Source organism: Podarcis tiliguerta (genome assembly GCF_965153285.1).
Source record: "Podarcis tiliguerta genome assembly, chromosome: 9".
NCBI classification, from domain to species: domain Eukaryota; kingdom Metazoa; phylum Chordata; class Lepidosauria; order Squamata; family Lacertidae; genus Podarcis; species Podarcis tiliguerta.
In genome coordinates, this window is record NC_139542.1 from 46,013,583 (window position 1) to 46,036,983 (window position 23,401).

The 23,401-nt window shown below is 41.1% G+C and overlaps 2 long non-coding RNA genes across 2 annotated transcripts in view; both read left to right on the top strand.

Moving 5' to 3' along the window:
• The window catches only part of LOC310685426, a 621,470-nt gene that overhangs the window by 378,745 nt on the left and 219,324 nt on the right, over positions 1-23,401 (top strand). The gene's annotated exons all lie outside the window — the stretch shown is intronic.
• Positions 12,390-22,496, top strand: LOC310685149. Its single transcript, XR_014515101.1, has 5 exons — positions 12,390-12,415; positions 14,635-14,758; positions 16,317-16,438; positions 18,295-18,364; positions 22,337-22,496. It is a non-coding gene; the product is annotated as an uncharacterized lncRNA (long non-coding RNA).

Consider the following 23,401-nt stretch of genomic DNA (forward strand, 5'->3'; position numbering starts at 1 on the left):
CTATTTCCCCTGTTTAGCTGGCAATGGAATTATGCACCCTTTGCTTCCTGAACTAATAGCTGACTAAAGAGCTCTGATTCCTTTCTCTCCATCTGGCCATCATATGAAGCTTATGGCCTACACTTCCCATTACTACCAGGAGCTGTCAGTGTGGAGTGGTGCTATTGACACCAGTATGATTGCTGCTTACCAATGCACAGGCACACCCACTGATGTAACCACATAGCCCTTATCTTACCAGTGATCTGCCCTGAGCTGCCCCCACCTCAGTAAGTGGCAGTGATGATGTCAAGAGGGTGCCACTGCAGAACCACCACAGTGACCACTCCCAATGAGTCTGTGAAAGAGTGACCTGCTACAAAATGTTACAGTGTGGAGTGCTCCTGTTTAGGATTCTAATCAGCCAGTCATGGCCTCTTCCCCAACGCTCCATTCTATTCTTCTCCCACATTTTTTCATTCCTCCAGCAAATACTCAGCTTTCTATGTCTACTGAACACTCTCAGCACACACTATGCAGTTTGGTTCGGGGTTGACATCCTTAGGCCTCCCTTCCAGATCTTTTGTTTGTAAGTCTTAGAGTTCTCCCAAAAGGCAAGTGCCTTCATCTTGCTTGTCAGTTGCCCTGTTTTGGCTAGGATCCTGGTAGATGCATCCACTATTAATATATATGGTGATTTACCCATCACCCATCTTCCTTTCTGTTTTCTGCTGGTGTTTTTTTCTGCATTGTTAACAGCTAGCCTGTGCCTGAAGCCCATTTTTCTATAGAAAAGCTTTCCTATAAAAATTAAGGACTGAGAGCCAAAGTCTATCCAGATTGTAAAACAAGCTCCACCCCCTCTGTTTCCATGGAGCGTTATGAAATCCATCCACACCAGGCCTGACACATAACACAGTTGCTATGAACAGAAACAAACAGAACTACGTTAAAACCAAAATGTTAACGCACAGAAAATTTCTTGTTCCAGTACTTAAATACGCACATGCATTGCCATAGAAATATAAAGTATTATTAATACAAAAAGGTAAATTGGGTATAAGTGTCTGAAATAAATTCTGGTAACAATGCCCTTTATAATTTCTTATCTGTAATGGGTGGACAAACTGAGATTTTATTTTATTTTATCTTGCCTTTCATGCTTTCTAAACAGTGCTTCCCTATAGAGTAAATGCCAATGTATATCAGAACACAAAATTCATCTGCTAGCCTTGAGGGAAGAAACCTTCATATAGCATAGCTGCATTAGCCATGGTACTGTAAGCTACTTCTGTATTAGAAATGAGTCAGTTCATCCCAAGGAGTTCATGCACTCTTGCATAAGCAAGAGTGCAACAATTATACTATCTAAGAGGAAGGGAGAACAAAATGCTGATATACTGTTAGCTGTAGAAGTCTCTTATAATTACTGAGTTTGGCTAACAGGATTTAGACTGAGGAGGAAAATGGACAGTGCCTGTATTTTAGTGTGCAAGCTACATAAGAGAGAAATACATATCTTAAAGATCTATAATAAAAACACCGCTGAAAGTGTTTACCTTGATGATAGAACTTAAAGAAGTAGCAATGGGGGTGGGTGGGAATCTCTTAAACTCAGCTCCAACTGATTCAATCCAGATGGATCATGAGTAATGGAAGGTCATCAATTACAGTCACTCAAAGGGGTGTATTGCAGGGCTAGTCAATGTTGGGCCCTCCAGATGTTGGACTACAATTCTCATCATTTCTAACCACTGGCCATGATGGCTGGGCTCATGAAAGCACAACAGCTGGAGGGCACCATATTGGCTATCTGTGCTGTACTGCATTCAAAGTGCATGGAGCCTTAGAGGCTAGACACTCCAGGAATATGTCTTTTCCAAAAATTTAAAAGAAAAAGATATATCATTTAGAGGGACAGAGGCAGTGCTGCAGCCCTCACATTTTAAAGGATTTCCCCTGAAAAATCCACAGAGAAATTGGACGAAATGGACATAGTCCCATCCCCATGCAGAAGTGGAAAGGACTAGACTTCAGTGGGCCTGACCATTCCTATAAATATGCTTACAGGGTATGAAGTCAGAATGGGTTACAGTATATTTAACCAGGTGTAATACACTGAAAATAACCCCACTTTCAAGAAATTATGCTATTGTGCTTAAATATTTTTTCCTTATGCAGCTCAAGACAGCAATTAAACATCATTGGAGAGTCAGTACAGTGGTATCTCGGTACTCAAATGGCTTGGCTCCCAAACAAATCAGCTCCCGAACATTCCAGTTTGTGAACGTTTTTCAGAAGCTGAATGTCCGACGCGGCTTCCACAGCTTCTGATTGAGTGTGGGAAGCTCCTGCAGCCAATCGGAAGCCATGCCTTGGTTTTCAAACTGTTTTGGGAGTCAAACGGCCTCCCAGAATGGATTTAGTTTGAGAACCAAGGTACCACTGTAAAATTTTTTAAGTTCAGTCATTGGTAAAGCATGAGATTCTCTATCTCAGGGTTGAGGATTCAAGCCTCACATTGGGCAAAAAGATTCCTGTCATCACAGAGGGTTGTATGAGATAATGCTTGTGGTCCTTTCCAACTCTACAAGTCTGTGATTCTAGCTCAAAGAGGTCTATGATTAACATGGAAAACAATCTTATTTGTTTCATCTCAAACTAAACCTAAAGTAGTTCCATAACACCTTTTCTGTGGTCCACAATATGCCGCAATCCAGAGATCTTGAAAGACTATGCAAAGTTCATCTGAGGGCCAAGCAGGACATTAGGAGAAAAGGCCTGTGGGTGAGAAGATGCAGAAAATCCCAAAGTCAGTCCCTGGCATCTCCAGGTAGGGTTGTGAAAGATTCCTGAAGGAAACTTTTTGCGAGCTGCTGCCAGCCAGTACAGACAAGAATGAATTAGATGAGGCAATGGTCCGACTCAGTATAAGATAGTTTCCTGTGTTACTATTAAGTTATCAACATCAGGGGGCACCAGCAGGATTGGAGCCATGTTGTGCTGGCAGAGGGTTGACCATATCCATTACAGTCCCCCAAAATACATTCCTATAGCAGATACTAGCAATTGAACTTTCCTTTCTAGGACTCATATCAGCTTTGGGATTTCTTCATTTCGTTTTTAAAGGACTGGGGAAGAGAAGGGTTAATCCAGCTCCCATTTGCTTTGGCCCTGTCATGTGCAGTTAGGCCATTAGGCATGCAGGTAATAAGGCAAGTGTATCCTTTTGGAGGCTAAGCATCCTATGTTTGCGACTGGGAAGAACAAATGCTGTTGTCAGAAGGGAGCTGATTAAATGCTCTGGTGCATGCATGGAACACTATTATTTCATCTCTTATCACATGATAGTTTTGATCTAAGCTTAATGTGTGAAGCTCCCTTAATTTGCTAAAGTCACTTTACCTTTAGATGAGAAAAGGAATCCAGTTGGTGCCCTTTCTCATGTAAATTACTGTGTGCGTAGTAATTTACTATGGCGATAGGGATGACAATGGTGATAATCTGGCATAGAACAGTTCCCTTTATTTTTAAGATGATGGATCAAGTGATTTACTTAGCTTCGTGATAGAAGGTGTAAAGGCTAAGCATAAAGTCTAGCCTGCTGACAGCTTTTCCCAAGTCCCTCTAAGCCTCCTGGTTGGAGTGGGCAATGAGTGCAAAAGAAGTTGTGAACAAGTATTTTATTTTAAAAATGGAAATAAAAGGCTTTCCTTTTGGTTTCTTTCTCCTTGAAACCAAACTACATTCAGTTATAAGAAAAGTCTTGTGTGCATTTACTGCAGTATACGCAATCTCTGCTCAGGGTGCTGGTTTTCAAAATGTATCAAAGGATGGTTTTGACTCCGTTAGCCCTCCAGCATCCATGCAGTGGCTTTTGTGAACACACAACTTTCCATGGGAGAAAAGGCTTCTCCCTTCTTCAATGCCAGGTAAAAAGGTAAAGGTAAAGGGACCCCTGACCATTAGGTCAAGTCGTGGCTGACTCTGGGGTTGCGACGCTCATCTCGCTTTATTGGTCAAGGGAGCTGGCGTACGGCTTCCGGGTCATGTGGCCAGCATGACTAAGCTGCTTCTGGCCAACCAGAGCAGCGCACGGAAACGCTGGTTACCTTCCCGCCAGAGCCTATTTATCTACTTGCACTTTGACGTGCTTTCGAACTGCTAGGTTGGCAGGAGCAGGGACCGAGCAACGGGAGCTCACCCCATTGTGGGGATTCGAACCACTGACCTTCTGATTGGCAAGTCCTAGGCTCTGTGGTTTAATCCACAGCACCACCCGCGTCCCTCAATGCCAGGTAAAGCTAATGCCAGGTAAAGCTCTGCAAATGTCTGGGTAAAGCTCAGAGAGGAAATCCTTGCTTGATTGCAGCTCCATGTATGCATCATTTATCCACAAGACCATGAGGACATCATTTGTGGTTGATAAGCAGGAAGGTCATGATTCTGCTACACATTCACTGAGCTATGAATTCTTATGGGCTGAAAGCATTCATCTGTGCTGATGCAATTTTGAGACTATTGTTACTTTCTAAATTTTCTTTTGAAACCAAGAGCCATGTAGGTTATGGCCATAGGATGAGACGCTGCTTGTGGAGAAGGACTTCATCTCCCTAGGTGAGATGAGAGGAGAAGGTACTTGAACTGTCTCAAGTGAGAGATATAGAGGAAATTAGTGTGGGTCCGGGTGTTTGTATGCTGCTATTGGACTTTTTGTATTTATTTAGTGGACTTATTTTCCTGTTAGTTGAATGTTTGAGCGCTTTATCAAAGTGAGAACTTAGTGGATGGAGTGATATGGTGGGTGTAAGGAGATTGTTGAATGACTGTGTATGTGGATTGTGCAGATTTTGTGTAGTGTGAATGTGTAGGTGAACGATTTTGCAATATTTATGACATTTTTATGATGATACATTGTAGTGATGTTGCATTTTGATGTGTTGTGATGTTTAGTATATGGATTTTCTTTTTACTTCTGTACATTGATACATGAAATGTGAAGCCATTAGTAGTAGTAGTAATAGGAGTAGTATTTGGTGTTGAATGTGGAATTTGCATTTCTTATTTTGAGGGGGATTTGTAAATCACTAAATGATTCTGTTGAAACATGAAGTGGTATATAACTAATCAATCAAATAAATCAATAAATACAAGTAACTGCATTTGTTCGTGTTCTTTCAATCTCCTTTTGTCTCTCCCTCTGTTGCCTCCTGCAGAGTCAAAATGTAGGTTACAGGGTCATTTAGGGACATGGTGCTCTGGCCGTAAGCTGCCACTTGCTTAAGGAACTTTACAGAATGCTACATATGATGACAGCACTATATACATGAGCATTGTACAGGAAAGCATATTATTGAAAAATGGATTATAGGAAGAATAGCTATCTTGTGTTGTGTATTCAAGAAATCTGCAGATAATCTCTCATCTGCTTTGTCTTTTCTGACTGGTATGCAAGAGCCATCAACACTCAGCTTGCATTTGCGTTGAAGGCAGAAGTTTCAGGGAAAGCAGATGCACAGTAGAATGTGTCGTTTAATCTAGGCTTTTGTATTGCACCAAATCCTCAGAGAATGGTACCAGTCCAGCACAAAGGAGTTGTTTGCAGTGCTGATTAGTGCTTAACCTTTTAATACCACCATGCAAGCACAGCAGGGGTCCCAGGTGGGAGAGTGGCAGCCAGCCTGTGGCAGAGTTCATTGTCACTGGAAGTCTATTATATGTTGGTAGCGGAGGAACAGGCCAGAAAGAAACTGAAGCAAGCTTTACTAATGTGGCATCGTGATTTTCTAGCTCGAGGGTGTATATTAGGAAAGAGCATTTCTAACATAAAGGGAGAGCTGTAGAAGAAAATGTATTGAAATGGCTGCATATGGGCCAGCTTCCACAATTAGCTTTTTCCTGCCTTATTAGTCCATAGTGCTCACTTGTTTCCTGGAGGAGATTCTGAAATTAAATCTGATGCAGAACCCAACACCATGTTGCTCCAATGACCATATGCTGATGAATGTTTGGACTGTCCCTTCATTTCAATGGAAGACCAGCTTCCTACACATTATGTGGGGCTGGAACAGTGCTCCCCACTGAAGTGAATATCTGAAGGTCTGTGTCCAAATGGGAGTACCCTGCAGAAGATTATCAGACTGGGTTTAAAAAAGAAATAGATTTTATTTACCTTTTAAAATTAGACTTTTCAACAATTAACAAAGCATGGATTCTCATGGAGGGCCTTCTTGAGGTAGAGCAAGGGTGGGGAATCTCAGACCCAAGGCCTCTCTGTCTGCCTAGACCACACCCCTCACCAGTCTTGCTCTGTGCACCTTTATTTCTCATTAACCCCCATAGTAATCAGCTGGATCTTATCCAACCCACTGGGCTAACAAGAGACGTAGCAACACTCCATTTATTCTCTGCCTGATGGCCTAGCTTCCTGCCAATGCCCAGGCTCCTTAGGGGCCCAGCCCTGGCACTGGTGATGCACCTGCCAGGTGATCACTATGTGCCTGCCTCAGTGGAAATGGTCATACAAGAACTGTTTAGGCTGGAGAGAATACCCAAAATGGAAAGACACATAGACTGTGGATGGAGAGGAATAGAAACAAGGGGATGTCCACAATATTATGGATATGGGCCTGCATCATCCTTTCGTCTTCAGACCAGAAACATAAACTCTGTAACCTAGCAGGTGGGGTAGGGGTGGAATATGAGTTTGCGATGCAGGCAATTCCCTGAAGAAAAGAGCAAAGAGCATACTGAAAAATATAGAATGGTTTTGTCTAACATCTGCTCCTTTTTCTAGGAATATCACGTGAAGAGATTCGTAGACCTGTATCCTTTAAAGACTTAAAACACATGTTCTGTACACCAGATGACATCTTGTAGTAGTAATAAAGTTAAGTGCCATGCCAAAGTCTTTGCTTGATGGGTTTCATGGCAACCAGCTGTTTTGGCTGTTTAAAGTCTAGTCTAGTCTAGTCTATTCCACAGGCTGCACAAGGCACCACTTCTACTGTTAATGAACTGCAAAACTCATCTCTTTGCCCCGAGAGTAAAGGTTCTGGAAGCTCTTGTTGTGCAATGTGTGCTATGAGGTGGTGCTACAAGCATATCATGCCACTGAAAGTCAACAGAACATGAGCCCTTTGTATGCAAAACGCACCCAGGGAAAGAAGGTTCACAGTTCTCTTGCCAGAAAAATAATTGAAAGGGTTTTTTTGGGGGGGGGGGGAGGAGTAAGTTTCAAATGTAATGGAATTACTACAGTGTCTCCCATGAGGAGTTAATTCTACATGACTGTAATGAGCTTTTGACTGTTATATGCAATAAAACAAAGTCTGAGTCAAAACCACAAACCACTCAATCTACTGTTTGCACTAGGCCTTAACTTAAACTTCAAAATAAAAAATAAAAAATGAAGAACAACTGGGGATGGTCTTATCTTTATTGTTTTCAATGAACTAGTAATTAATTGTGTAACAAAAGCTCAAGGGTCGTAATGTACAACTGGATCTATGTATTCTGTTCTCAGATAAGTACTGAAGTTGTAAATCACATCAGCCTATGAGAGCACACAGCAAAGGGCACACCATGAATGTATTTGTTTAAATTTAGCTTTTATTTAGCTCATCAGCGTAATTGGAAGTGACCACCATCAGCACAACATATTAAGTGAGCTTGCCGCTGTTCTGAGCTATGCAGCTCAGCTTCCTTTTCTGTATTTCAGAATGTCATCATTTTTGACACTGTTAATGCCTTTTCTCTACAAATATTTGCCCAATTACCTCTATATGCCAAGACAAGACAGAGCCCACTATTCTTAAAAGCTTAATATATTGCCTTGGGGTATTTTTTTAAAAAAATAAAACAAAAAGCCTACCAGCTGCTTTGCTTTAACTTGGTACTTAAAATCTGCAAAATCCCTTTTCTCTGCTGATATTATTAGCATTTGAAATGCAGTAAGTCTTTGATAAAATGTATAGTGCACACTTTTTAATGTTTACAAGATTAGTCCATCTTTTCCTATGCGGCAGCCTGCTTGCATGAATGACATAATTCTTTGCCTTTTTTTACAGCAGAAAGTTGCCATATACTCAGTCAGACCATTGTACCACTTAGATAAGTGTCAGCTATGGTGACCACCAGTAGCAGCTTTATAGGGTTTCAGACAGGAAACATTATCCTTCCCTTCTTAGAGATTCCCATGGGTTGACCTTGGGACCCTCTGTATGCAAAGCATTGCTCCTCCCCTATGAACTTTTATTACAGCAGGAGTGGAGAACATCTGACTTGCAGGCCTTCTCATTTGGTCTGTGACACAATTCTGGTCAAGCCACACCCACTTACCCCACACCTGGGATCATATATGATATCAGCTGTGGGGAGCTCTGACATCCTATGTGGCCTTTAGTCACTCTGAGTAGGAATAACTTTATCCTTTATTCTATATTGAGGTGTAGGGAAGGTAAAGTCATAGCAGGGTCAAGAAAGCTTTGAAACCCTGACTTTCAGCTGGTTGCAGGGCTTCAAAGTGCTGCACAAGGCTCTCTGGAAGCACCAACGATCAGCTGGTTGTCAGTCCTTGCAGGGAGCCCTGCATTGCTTTGAAACTGGGACTTCAAAGCACCATGCAGCACATGGGTGAAAACAAGTCACCTGGTACCATTGTGATGTCAGGTTATGACCACATTTCAAACCTAGCTTATGGAGGGGAAGAGGGCTTGGCCTGCTGTCCAGCTCCAGCTCCAGAACCCTAGAGCCCTCCAGAGCCCATCAACTCATCTATCAGTGATGCTTAGGGCTCTGCTGTGAGTCAGAAGGATATGGAAGGCACTCTGGGGCAACCCTGCTGATGAGCAGAGCAGGTGTCTTTTGGTCCAGTGCTCTGTCACAAGAACTTGTGCCAGAGCTCTGAACCAAAAAATGGGACATTCTGGGATACAAACAGAAGCCAGGATGTCCTACTTAAAACGGAACAGTTGGGAGGTATGAATAACTGTGGGGGTAGGACAGATTCCTTGTGTCTCTCTCACAGAATCAGCACACCACTGGGAAACAGGGTGCTAATTCTGTGGAAAGGCCTCATGCAATCGGCCCTGCTCTTGTAGTTTTCATAATCAGACACAGCCCCAGCCATGTGGGGATGCAATAGAATCACATAATTGTAAAGTTGGAAGGAACCCCCTTCCAACCCCCTGCAATGCAGGAATCTCAGCTAAAGCATCCATGACAGATGGCCATCCAAACTCTGCTTTAAAATCTCCAATGAAGGAGAGTCCACAACCTCCCAAGGGGGACTGTTCCATTGTCAAACATCTCTTACCACTAGAAAGTTCTTCCTGATGTTTAGTTGGAATCTCCTTTCTTGTAACCATTGGTTCGAGTTCTACCCTCCAGAGCAGGAGAAAACAAGCTTCTTCCCTCTTCCATGTGACAGTCCTTGAGATATTTGAAGATGGCTATCGTATCTCCTCTCAGTCTCCTCTTTTCCAGGCTAAACACACCTAGCTTCATTCACCATTCCTCATAAAGCTTGGTTTCTAGACTCTTGATCATCTCAATTTCCCTCCTCTGAAACGTTCCAACTTGTCAACATCCCCATAAAGAGAGAAGTGACTCCTAGGCACTAGTAGAAAAACTTCCAGCTCTATCATCTTAAAGAACATTTAGCTGCTTAGCCAAGACTCAACTAATTTTCCTATTATTATTATTATTATTATTATTATTATTATTATTATCAGGAAGAAATCTATCACTCTGTTATTTGAATTTTTTATGAAGTGATTTACAACAGAGTGTTATGTGAAACTTTGAATGTATATGTCTGTGAGAGCATTATGTCATTTAGAATCTCAGGATGTTCATTCAAATTAGACCCCTTACTCTACAATCCCTGGATGGTTAGCTAGCAATGCCAGTCTGTAAGTTGAGTCTTTGGACAAGAGGAAGACATACAGCCAGCGGAAAAATACAGAGGTGGCTTTTATCATTTCTGAACAACTAAAAATAATGGGCTTTTACACAAACAGATGGGCAGCTGCAAGGAAAATTTGTCCATCAGAGAATTCTATTCTTGGAAAGATATTGCCCCTTTTTGATTTCTTGCAGTATAAACCATATTGATTTTTTGCTGTCTTAATGCTCAAAGTATTGCACAATATCTAGGATACAGTATGTTGACCTAAATGGCTTTTTTTCCTTTTTACATTGCCACAAACTAAGGTGGAAAGAAAAGATGGGAAAAGCTCATCAGTTTTTCATGTATTTGCAAGTTTAAAGTTTTATAGCAAATGTGCAACATTGTGCAGAGAGAAATTGTAAATGGATAATGAAGAAACCTCTTACTGGAGCCCAAAATATCCTTCAGGCTGACATGTTACTTTGCTCGTGAAAATATAGGTAGGTTCCTTGTGGATCCCAGCAGCTGCCAAAAGTGGCCAGTGAAATACCTGAAAGTCCTAACAGATAGATGATGATAAAATGTACTTTCCTGCACTTTCCTGTCATAGAACCTCTGCTTGATTGAAGAATGTGCAGCAGAGTCAATACAAAGGAAAAGTGACTTGCCAGCATGTCTCATGCTTGCTTCAGTTACGCTGTCTTTTATCAGAGCTTCTGAGTGGAACTGATTCCAATGGGTCTTGAATTCAGCAGGGAGTGGTTTTGCTTGGGAACTCTCATTGGGGCCTCCTGAATGGAACCAATCCCAGCTTGCAAGGAACTGGAGGTTCTCTATACCTGCTCTAAGACAATCAACTTACCAGCAAGGTGTTCATCTTTTCCCATCTTGGCCTTCAGCTCCCTCTTTGCATCATTTATTCTGTTATCACTACGTTGGACACAGGTTTCCTTTTGGGTGAAGACAGAGGCAAAGTAGGTGTTGAGCAGTTCTGCCTTTTGTCAGCAATAGCAGTTCTTCATCTTCTCCATGCAGAGGACCTACTATTTGCTTGTTCTTCCTCTTACTTCAAACATAGCTGAAGAAAGCTTTATTATTTTTAACCTCTCTCCCATAGGACCAACAAGAAAGAAACACTAGTCCCAAATCTTAGCTTAAAATTATGGAACTGTAAATTTGATGTCTGTAGTTGTGATCAGATTGTTTTTGAGCAAATTCTCCCTGCCCTTCAATTTCATTTAGAATGTCAGTCTCCGCAGGTGCTAAAATTAACATTTGATTATGGCATGCCATCTTTAATATTTCAATAATTAATGTAAGTTGTAACAGGAATGAAAAAAATATAGGAATGTACTAATTGTTTAAAGGCAATCAATTAACTGGCTCCTCTTTCCTGCAATTACAGTTAAGATGGCTGAAGGATATTCTTATAGTTCAACAAGATGAGGAAGCTTTGAAATATGAGAGCACAGGATGAAACTTAAACTGCTTGTTGACATATGACCAAAGGGTTTCTTCAAAATACTGGCAGATGAATATTCCCCTTTGCGTATACCTGTTTTTATTTCTTTGGAAAGTGTCTGATTTGATGAGAAGCCAGACTCCTTGAATTCACTAGAGCAGAATTATAATAATGTTAGAGATCAGCTATAGAAGTCATGTTTCACAACTGTATTTGTCCAGAAGTTGATGTGTATCCTGTCAGAGAAGATAACAACACAACAAATAAGACACTTTGGGTGGTATTCAACCAAGTTTTACTTAGTGTATGAATTTCAGTGGGTCTGCTCTGTGTAAAACTTAGTTGAATATCATCATTTGATTCACAGTAGTTTTCATAACATTTCCCCCTGCAGACTAGTCATTGGGTCCACTGCACATACAGATCTCCACTGTACTGTTCATTAAGCTCTGAGTGGTTGCTACAATGCTGGGGGATGCTCAGTGCATATGAGAACCCTTTCCTCACAATAGAAGTGAATTAGGAATGTTCCTTGACTGGCTACATGGGAAAAACCCTACCTTGCTTCATAAACTTAATGGTCACTTTAAACACACTGCACATGACTACTCTGCAGTGTAACAGTGCATGCTTTCACTCTATCCCCATGGATTGTTACAATGTAATCCTTGTAGATTAAAAAAAAATAATCAAATCAAACCATTCTACTCTGAATGGATTAATGAAACATCTGAAATTAAATCCCTCTTAACCACTGATTGAAATGAATAGTTTGAGCTAGAGAATGGGAAACATCTACTTTGTCATTACTCTTTTAAATTAGCAATAAAGGAAATTAACAGAAGGCAGTCATAAAGCATTTCCCTAAGGAACAAACCAGCTTCTGTACTGGTCCTCATTTGCCCTGCAGATGTGCAACTGATATCTCATGGAAAGGAAAAAACAGTGGGAGAACAATTTTAAGCAAAAGAGCAGCCCCTGAAATAAGAATGTAGTCTGTGGTTACCACAAAGTGTCTGTAATTTCACAGAATCCTTCTTTATTTCAAGATACAGAAAGAGCTTGTGGCATTACAATGACATGTATGTATGATGTTGATGGTGGATGGCCTGGAAATCCAAACATATTCTTCAAGATTCCATAATAAATTACTGAGTGTCCTGTGGTAATGAATAACGATTTAGTCTCTAGTATGATTTTATGGTAGGTTATAAATCCAAGCTGTGCCTTTATCATAAGTGGAATCTAACCATGTCTCAAAAAGAACTGAAGTCCGCTTATAAAGATATCTCCTCCACCACCTGGTTAAAACTTACAATGTTTTCCTTGAACATTGTGTATTAACTTGACATTCCAAACAAATGGCCAACATATGTAGTTTCCCATGTTTAATGGGAAGTTAAGTAAATATAGATTTCTATGCAAGTGTGCATAAGACTTGTGGCTTACTTAGAGATAAGCATACATAAGAACACAGCCTATAGTTTTACTGGAGTCGATGCTCTCTCTTTGGAGGTTAGAAACATGCTTACAGGAGTTAAGAGTGTTTTCTGCAGTTTTGCTCTGGTTATGGAATCACATTCCTAGGTACCACCACTGTTATTTCCTGGGTGCTGGAGGAAGTCTGTTGTGTTCTTTTGGTGGTAAGTACTACTCTCTCCTTTCTGTTTCATTTTCGTTGTTTCCAATTCCTGTTGCCTTTTGCAGCTTTTAGAAACCATGTTTGGTTGAAGGACAGAGTAAATTTTAACAAATTCCATTCAGCTGAGCAGGACAGCAATTTCTTCAGAAAGCAGGCCTATTATTGTTCATTTGATATGTTGTGAGCCACTTTGGGCACAAATTTGTGGAGAAGCATATAAATAAACCGATGACATGAGATGCTCAAGGCTGAAGCAAGGAGAAGTCCTGCCCTGCCCAGCTTTCTTTCTTTCTTTCTTTCTTTCTTTCTTTCTTTCTTTCTTTCTTTCTTTCTTTCTTTCATTCTAATTTTTATTGGATTTTACAAATATTTACCAGCATAACATCATTTTTATATAATAACAAATAAAACATTTGGCTATATAAACCTGAGACTTATATAGGGAAGTCTCAAAGCCCTGTCCAGCTTTCATCCAGTCTACAGCCCTCTGTCGCTTGAGGGTGAAGCTTTGAAGTGTGGCAAATGGGCATTTTTGTCCAGCTGCAGGCTCCCTGTGTGACTTAGTCCCCCGCATAATCAGATCTTTGCCTTCCAACTCATCATGAGAGGAGCTGTAAATGATATGAAGGTGATGTGTGGCAGGAGATGGGGCATGGAAGTCCCGAACCCAAGAAACAAAGATCCAAGAGGGAATAGGAATGTGAGTGACTTCCAAGTCCCAAGCCTTTGCATCTTTGCATGCAACATGCAACATTTCCCCTTTGGCTAAGAAATATGCACATTGCCACAATAAAAAGGTAAAGGTACCCCTGCCCGTACGGGCCAGTCTTGACAGACTCTAGGGTTGTGCGCCCATCTCACTTAAGAGGCCGGGGGGCAGCGCTGTCCGAAGACACTTCCGGGTCATGTGGCCAGCGTGACAAAGCTGCATCTGGCGAGCCAGCGCAGCACACGGAAATGCTGTTTACCTTCCCGCCAGTAAGCGGTCCCTATTTATCTACTTGCACCCGGGGGTGCTTTCGAACTGCTAGGTTGGCAGGCGCTGGGACCGAGCAACGGAAGCGCACCCCGCCGCGGGGATTTGAACCGCCAACCTTTCGATTGGCAAGCCCTAGGCGCTGAGGCTTTTACCCACAGCGCCACCCGTGTCCCTACATTGCCACAATACAGGTGTGTAATTAGTGTAGATGGGGTAGGGGGTGGGGGTTTCTGGGAAAGGGAACTGTCATATGGGAGGCTGCCCATTATACGCTGTAAATGGCTTCCTTCCACAAGACATTTTATCGAACACTTCTTTCATCACTAATTTCCCCCTTTAAGTTTTTAATTTGCGAATGATGTTTGCATCAGCAGTTCCATTTTCTCAAGCAGGCGAAATAAAACCAGTTCATATTACCAATAATTTGCTAAATATTATTGTTGCCTGTCTGACTCAATTTCACTTTGCCATTTATGCAGTTGTGCGCATTTTGAACAGCTAAGCTACCAATAACCTTTGAAAGGCCACTAGAGAGGAAATGTTCTCTGTGGGAAATTCTCTTTCGCTTCTTATTGCTTGTCTTTAAAACTTTATTAAGATTCTTTGTGAAAGAGGAAATTAATTATTCTGTATTAACATTTTATCTCAAGCATCACCTAAACAAAGTCTTCTTTTCCAAGGGAAGTACTATCCATAAACTCAAAGGCTGCATTCCTACCTATCCTCACCATGTTGTTGCTTTGGCAGATGAGGATGATGTCAGTGGAAACTGGTGCCTATTGGGATCAGATTGACAGATGACATGTAAAAACAACTAATTCTTGTCATCCGTTCCACCCCCCCCCCAACATTCTGTCTTCTCAAGTTGATTGAGGGGACCTGATGTGACATCTTGAAATGACACATGTGACTTGCAAGGAACCAGCCCCCCCCCCTCAATTGCCTTGGTCCCTGGGAGCTGGTGTGTATGTTCCCCTCCCCATCTTCCTCTCTGTTGATGTATACAAAAGCAACACTGAGACTGGGAAGGAAGAAACTGAAAGCATCCTAGCCCTCTGGAGTAAGAAGGCAGGAAAGTGGGGCTGGCTGAGAACAAAGTTTGGTGGGGCGGTGTCTCATTCACCTTAATGGACCAGCCTGCACTGGATGGTGCATATTCATCTCTGTGCCAGTTTCTGCCAGAGGAAAGGAGTAATAATAATTTTATTTATACCCTGCCCATCTGGCTGGGCTTCCCAGAAGCACTGGGTGGGGGCCTCCTCTGCAGCAGAGGCTACAACCATGCCCTGGGCAGATAGTTTTGCTGCTGATAGGAAGCAGCACAAAGCCCCACTATGCACAAAGCTTTATTTCCCTTTAGGACAGGAGACAGGTGAAGGGACTTTCCTAGCTCTCACAAGCGATCCCCATGCAGGTTACTCTTTCCTTTCGGGACTGTGAAGGGATTTGTGTACTGGCAGAAGAGCGAAGTGGTTCCTTATCTATTTGTGGGGTTTCTTTTAGCTTTCTTATGAAAGACTCTAAATATTGTGGTTTTTAAGAAAGAATTTACTCAGAAAGCTTTATCTTTTTTGAAACAAAGATGCTTAGGGTGAGCTGAGGGGAGTTTGCCCATCTGTACTGACTGCATGGCATCTGACAAGGTGGCTCTCTAGATTGCTTTCATGGGGCCCTGGAACCACTTGTTTGGTACCTGATAGACCTGGACCTCCAAAGGTCAGATTTAATAAAGAAAAGCTGCAAATAGAATGAAGGTCTTGCCTAAAATCTGACCATGGTATTGTCGTCGATTCAGATGATATGAATCTGTTATGTGGACGTAACAAAATGGTGCCTCATTAACTCACCAAGAAAAGATAAGATGTGTTTGAATTCTTGCTTAATAGAGTATTTGAAAGATTTAGTTTTGTTTTGGGGTGTTGTCGCTGTTTCTGCAGAGGGAGTATAACTGAAGAAAGCAACACTTTTAATCATCATAGCTAGCAGCAAACATGCCCGGTATTTATCTGCAAAAAGTGATTCATCAAGTGTGAACAGCACTGGGAGTTTTATAATGACAGCGATGGTGAATGTTTACATTCTACCTCTTTAGAGTTTGCAGTTTCTAAATCCCTAAGTGCTTGATGGAAACAGTGATATGTGGCATGGTTAGTACAGCAATCTTCTAGAAATAGAATGTGGCAATCAATGCATAATGGTACGAAATTATATTTAGCAGGCTCTTTTAGTAAACAAGCAATGAGGGTTTGGCGTCATGGCTGCATTTGGCGGGCGGCGGTGGGGAGAGGTAAGATGAGGCATGTCCATTTACATTTAAGGCTGTGTCAAAGTGATCATAGCATTTTGGTTTATTTTCATGAAGCTTCTGACCAGAGATGTAGGGAGGAAACACCATAATTGCCCTTCATGCAGAAGTTCAGGATCTTTACAACTCAGGCACTGGAGCGGGCATTGGAGGATAAAAACCATTACAGCAAAAAGCAAGTAATGAACTCCTAAAGTAAAGTCCAAAATCTCTGGATCATTCTTTCCTATTCACAAATGTCATACCACTGCAGCATTGTTGAACTTTAAGAAGGTAACAGCTAATGTTTATGTGCTCACTCACCCACCTCTGCTGTTGCCAGGGCATTTCAAAATTCAGTATGAAATCCAAACAGTTTTGAGAACTGCTAGGAACTTTTTGGTAAGCTTTGGGAGGTAGCAGGTGGGGGAGCTGGGAATGAGTTTGTTCCTTTGTTGCAATATATATTCACCACCATCAATTTACATGCTACCTTTCCACAATAAACCATGTTCCAAGAGGTCTCACAATGTCATAACATTTTACACAATTCTGTAACAGTTACAAGATATAATGGAATTTAAGTAGTCACATAAACAATGAACTAATGAAAATATCTCACACTAACAAAGATACAGTGAAATTAAACAATCCACTGAATATTCATAATACGGTCGACACTAACAAATCCACTGAATATTCATAATAAGGTCTGACAATCACATTACCCAGATTAACAGCAAAAATATTACATTTCCTGAAGTAAATCTTGTCCCAGGAAAAACCCCAATCAATAGCCCACCCCGATTGTCTCTAGATATCCTAGACAGCAGAAGTAGCCTTTGTAGCTGGAGACGGTCAAGGTCTTTGCAGGTCAGGTGGAAGGGAGCAGACAAGCAAGGAGCGAGGTCTTGCAAGACTAGCAGAATTACAATGCAGGTATTATTATTTTTAGACCACATTAAGGTTTTGGAAAGGTGGAATAGATATGCTTTTTAAAAACCCAATAGCACAATCATTGGCATGTTTACTTGGAAGAAGTTTTGCTTACTCTCTACTCTTCTAGTAAGTGTGTTTTAAGACTGAAGCCCAAGACACTGAGTTTTGAGCTTCTGAGTTGCAATGTATAGGACTGTGCTGTATGATTGTTCTGTGCATTGTAACATGACCCAAAGAAGCAACCCAGAGAAATGACAGCAATGAAGAGTGCTTCTTAGCTATAAAGTCTGGGAATGTGAAAGTTCCTGGCAATTTTGTAAACAAGGAGCCTCTTACGATGAAATCTTGATGCTTTTTCTTTTTTAGCTCCAGAGTACTTTCAAGATGCACTACAAGTGCTTGAATGGAATATTAAGCTTCTTTTTCTTTTCTTTTCTCTTTTCTTTTCAGTTTTGTGCATTGTGTTGTTAGGCACATACACTGAAGTAGACAAAATGATAGGAAACAACAATGGCACAACGTTACATTTCTTTTTTGTTTTCTATTCTCTTCTTCAGCTTCAGGGGTTAGAGAGGTAAAGAGCAGGATGCTTTCTCAAAACATTCTGTTCTCATACTTTTTTTGTTGGGAAAAATAGGTAGAAGAAAACAAAGATAGTAGAGATTGCCAAGGGAAAAAAATGAGGCCAAGGAGATCTTATGAATCATCCATGGATTTTCTTGTTCCTAAACAAAACCCCAAAGGTATGTCCCCCCTCTCCTTTGTATAATGTTGTTGTGTAAAGTCCATTTCTCCTTGCAGTAAGTGCTAAAAGTGTTACAGGATCTGATAGCCATGGTATGTGGGAACATGTACTTCTAGGCATGCCAAATCATTTTTAAAAAATGGAATGTTACTTTTTTGTAAGAAAGTACATGGACATGAAAAAGAGTAGAAAGTAAGTTTGTGTGTGTGTTTGTGTGTGTGTGTGAAAGAGAGAGAGAGCACGCACAGCAGCTTTTGTGCTTTTATTTTAAATAACTAACTGGTTTGGGGGAGTACATGAAGAGAACCGCAGCAGCAGCAGCCCTCACTGCCTCTCAGGACTCATTATATTTTCACTTTGTTTACTCCTAAGTGTCAGTCTGACCCAAGCAATACCAGAATATTAAACTGCAGAAGAAAACAAAGCAGAAATATTATATAAGGTAAGAAGAAATCAGATTATGGGAGCATAATTCAGATCATTCTCTGTATATTCAATTTTCCTTTCTAATTAAGCCTTGCAATTTTGACTATGACTTTTAAGATTGTTTCCCTGGGAGGTTGCAAAGACGGAATCATGGGAGAAGAAAAGGATAGAGTGTTCTGTGAAAGTGAAGGAAGATGAGGAAGTAATATGGGAAAGAAAGAAAAGAGGAAGACCTTGCTGCTGCTGCTGCCACCACATCCCCTGACCCAGGGATTATGAGAGACAAGCTGCCATTTTGAAAGTACTGATGCAGATTTGAAATGATTGAGCCCTGTTTCTAATGGATAAAGATGGGTGGGTGTGTATGAGGCAGACAGATGGTGTTCTATGGGTCATTGGTTCATGATAGAGCAATATTTTGAGAGCATGGCATCTATCAGGCACTCCTTAGGTCTCGTTAATTTGCCCACAGGAGTGCTGGGACCATGACCCAGTTGGGATCCTCTGAAGATATAAAATGAACTAAATGGAAATAAGGGATCCCAAGGGTTATCCAGTCCACCCCCCTGCAAAAGAACCAAATTGAACCAAATTGTGGGTGCCTTCAGAACATCTTGTATGTATAAAATGGCTATTTGATGTGCATGGTAATCTCTGGCTTGCCTCATTTGCTTTGGCTGTTTGTAATCAGGTGCAGATGATCATTTCCTTTTTAGTCTGGATTATGTTCCTATTAATCCCATATGTTCATTGGTGAAATGTTGGAGAGTGCTGCGGGTATCCAACTTGATTAATAACAATTCCTCTTTTATATATATTTTTGTCACCATGCAGAAGCCACCAAGGATGGTGTTGAAAGTAACCACTACATGTAATTTGAGAATGAATCTTGGAATTGTGCTAGGACATCAAATAATATTTCCATCGTTTAGAGTGGCAGCAGTGGGGAAGATAGCAAAATCACCCCCATCATCAAAGGGCTCACAGACAAGACACTTACAAAGGGAGCAGAAGTGTGCAATGTGTACTAATGGAAGGACTTCCTCACCATTGAAACACATTGAGCTATTCTTGCATTGCTGACACAACATGGAGAGCAGCTGTTTTTGAGCTCTCATATAGAATATTCAGCAGATAGTTCCCCCTAGAAAAAGGTCATACACATTACATTGCTACTCACTTGCTCATTATAAACTGAGTTGTGCATCACTAGAGATCATTTATTTCTCACATTTGTGTTCCTTGCTTCCTTGAATGAGCTCAGGGTCAACCATATGGAGGTTATTTTGCTTTGTTTGCTTTAGTTAAAATTATTTAGATCTCATATGGAGCAAAATTTGCCAAAGCCATTTTCAGCAACCCAGTGATTTAGGGGAAGTACACTGGAACTACTGAATCCTGGAATATATACAGTGGTACCTCGGGTTAAGAACTTAATTTGTTGAGGACGTCCGTTCTTAACCTGAAACTGTTCTCAACCTGAGGTACCACTTTAGCTAATGGAGCCTCCCGCCGCCACTGCACCGCTGCTGTGCAATTTCTATTCTCAACCTGAAGCAAAGTTCTTAACCCAAGGTACTATTTCTGGGTTAGCAGAGTCTGTAACCTGAAGCGTCTGTAACCTGAAGCGTCTGTAACCCAAGGTACCACTGTATTGAATTGGGACAACAAATCAATTAGGAAATAAACTTCCAAATTTCCACACATTAAGATAGAAAAAAGGGGTAAATGGAAGAGAAATACTGTATTTTAAAAGAATTCTAAAGCCCCAAACAAAGCATTATTGTGAGAGGCTATATTCTAGTATAGCTAAGGCAGCCCCCTCCCTTTTAAAGTATTTGTTTTCATTTATTTCATAAAATTTATATACTGCTTGATAGAGCAACAATTGGAGGTGGGTGAATGCTAAGATAAATATGTTTTGTTAAAAATAAATAAAAATGTGAATGAAACTGGGATTGGTTGGGAAAGGATAGAAAACAAAGAGAAGTTGAACAAATGCCAGCCAATTCCACCAAACACTTGCTAAGAGACAGCATTTAAAAAGCCGTTTAAGACTTCACCCCTGCAAACACCACAATTTGAAAATGTTGGGTGGAGTGAGATCATTCTACGCCTCCTTTAGCTCCTCTCCTCTCCACACTCTGGTTTTCTTCTTATATGGTGTTGTAGTTAATTATCGCAACATTTTGGAGACTGTCTCTCTGGCTTTCTGAAAGACTGTTTGGAACTACAAATCACTACAGATCAATTGGGGACAACCCGATCCACTCTGTGGGCACAAATGGGCACAAATCCCCACTGTGGGCACAAATTGGGCACAAATCAGCCCAATTCCATTCAGCCCAAATGCATGTACTGTTGATCTCTGCACAATCTGGAATTATCAATATCTGGAAGTCAGGTTTACGCAACAGAATGGTGCACATAAGGTTCTCAACACCAGACGCCTGCATGCAAAACATGGATATTTGGAACAGAGCCAGGAAAGCCACACAATATATGGGACTGTCAGGGGCTGGTTAGAGGAGGAGTGGTGGAGACCACCTCCCCATCCTAACCCTTCCAGGGAGGAGGAAGACGAAGACAGTAAAGATTTACAACAGTGGTTTGTGGGAGGTCACAGCTCAGAGGCAAATGAGGGGGGAATGTTGGGAAATAATGGGAGAGGAGGAGCAGGCAGAGCTGCAGTAGCAGCTGGCTGACACGTTGTCACTAGAAGGCATTCCAAACCCATCATCTCCCATCATCTCCAGCACTTTCAGTGCCCAGAGTCCCCTTTCACTTGATATAAACATGAAGGGGAGTTCTTAAAACTCTGATTCTATGGGTTTAAAGTTGTTGAAATGTCCATATAAATTTATAGTGTGGTGTAGTGGTTAAGAGCGGTAGACTCGTAATCTGGTGAACCGGGTTCGCATCTCTGCTCGTCCACATGCAGCTGCTGGGTGACCTTGGGCCAGTCACGCTTCTCTGAAGTCTCTCAGCCCCACTCACCTCACAGAGTGTTTGCTGCAGGGGAGAAATGGAAAGGAGAATGTTAACCGCTTTGAGACTCCTTCGGGTAGTGATAAAGCGGGATATCAAATCCAAACTCTCTTCTTCTTCTTATATCTTATTTAAGTGTTTTTAGTGTGGACTTTCCTTTTTTAAAAAACACCCTCTAGCAATAACCTCTTACTGCAGCAACAAGAGCAGAAGTGTTCCCACCTGACCACAAAGGATTAGTCCTGCTCAGCCATTTATGGTATTTTATAGTTGTACTATAATTTATAAATCCACATGGGTTCTGCTCATTGGAGTCAAGCCATTAAAATAGAGCACTTGAGATCCCCTAGAGGGACACATTATATGAACCTAAGAGAAGTTAGCAGCAGAGGTAAATGGTAAAACATGCAAGAGAAATCTAGTTAAGAGCCTAAAATGTAGCAAACACTCATCAGCCTGACAGGCCCTCTAGCTATATAAAAGAAAAACGCAAGGTTTTGCAATAGATACTATTAAAATGCTGAAAGAAAGCCAGATCTGCCACAGCTTAGCCCGGTGTGGAGCTGAGACAATGCCTACGGGCAATGAATACCCTCAAGTTACTGGAAAGGAGGAAGGTAGGTCATTTGATAAGGTCAGGCCAAGTACAAGAAGCCTTAAAGCCAAAGATGTGTCGAAATGAAAATTAAATGGATTATCTTTGTTTACAATGAAGCCAAGGCAATTCACAAGTTGGGACACCTATTGGAATGAATGAAACAATGTGGTTCTGCACAAATGAATTTGATGAGAATTTCATTTCCTGAATTTCCAGATAAACTTCCAAGTTGAGTGTATAAATAATTCCAGAACTATAGTCAGAGCCTGGAATTACCAAGAGCTTCTGCCCTTGCTGTATTGGATGATATAATTGACTCACATCGATGTACCTCCACTCAAAACTATGTATAGGTCTCTTGTGTTAGCCCTAAGGTGGTGAATTTGGTTTCTCATTCTCCAGGATTGATCTGACAATCTACCACCACATTCCATCTTATCTGAAATTTGGTGGCATCTCCATACACAAACTGATCATTTGCTTTTCTCAGAATCGGATCTACTGTTGAAAGGGAAGTGGAGAGGACTAGTATTCCTTACATAATATCCCATGCATAATTCCAGCAGCTCGTTTTTTAAAGTAATATATTCTAAACAATAAATTGAAATTTTGACTTGTGTTTTATTGATTTAATATTAAATGTCTTGAGAAAGCAGTGGAACTCGGTGACAAAGCATCTATCTTGCATGCAATGGTCCCAAGTTCAATCCCTGATGTGTTTCCAAGTAGGATTGGGAGAAACTCTTGCTTGATACCCTGGAAAAGTGTTACCAGTCAGAGTGGGCAATCCTGAGCTAGATGGACGAGTGGAGTCAGGAAAAGCCAGCTTCCAATTCTCCTTTTTTCTCCAAAAGAAACATTCAATAACTCGTTGATTTGAGAGGAATGCATACATCTCTGTAGGAACACATCCTTGAATATGGTGCTGATTTGAATTCTCTCAATCTTTCCTTTCTCTATCCTTATATTCCACCTTTCTATGAAATGAAATGTTCACGCTGGCTCACAGCAGACGTGAAAACACACAATCATAAAACAATTGGTGTCAGTAAATCACAGAAATGTTCTTAAGAACTACTTAAAGATAGCAGCAGCATAAAAACATACCATGAAGGAAACTCTATGAGGTCTTGATGGAATAAAATACAGTGGAAGAGCATAGGAGTTGGCAACTTGTGGTTGCCCTTATGCTGATGGAGTACAGTTCCCATTGGCCATACTGGCATTTTATAACTCAGTATTGCAATTTGGAATCCCAAGTTGCTTGTTTCCCTCTTCCTTTCTCCTTTTCCTCCAATTTTAATGTTTACTGCATTGTGACCCTATGCATCATGGGTACAGCATCTTGAAAAATTCTCTGTGTTTATTCATTAATTAATTCAAAGTCCTGGTACTTTCTTTCCCCATTCTTGGTAAAGCAACTTGGGGGCAAAGGAATGATTTTGAACCCCAAAGTGGCCAATGGGG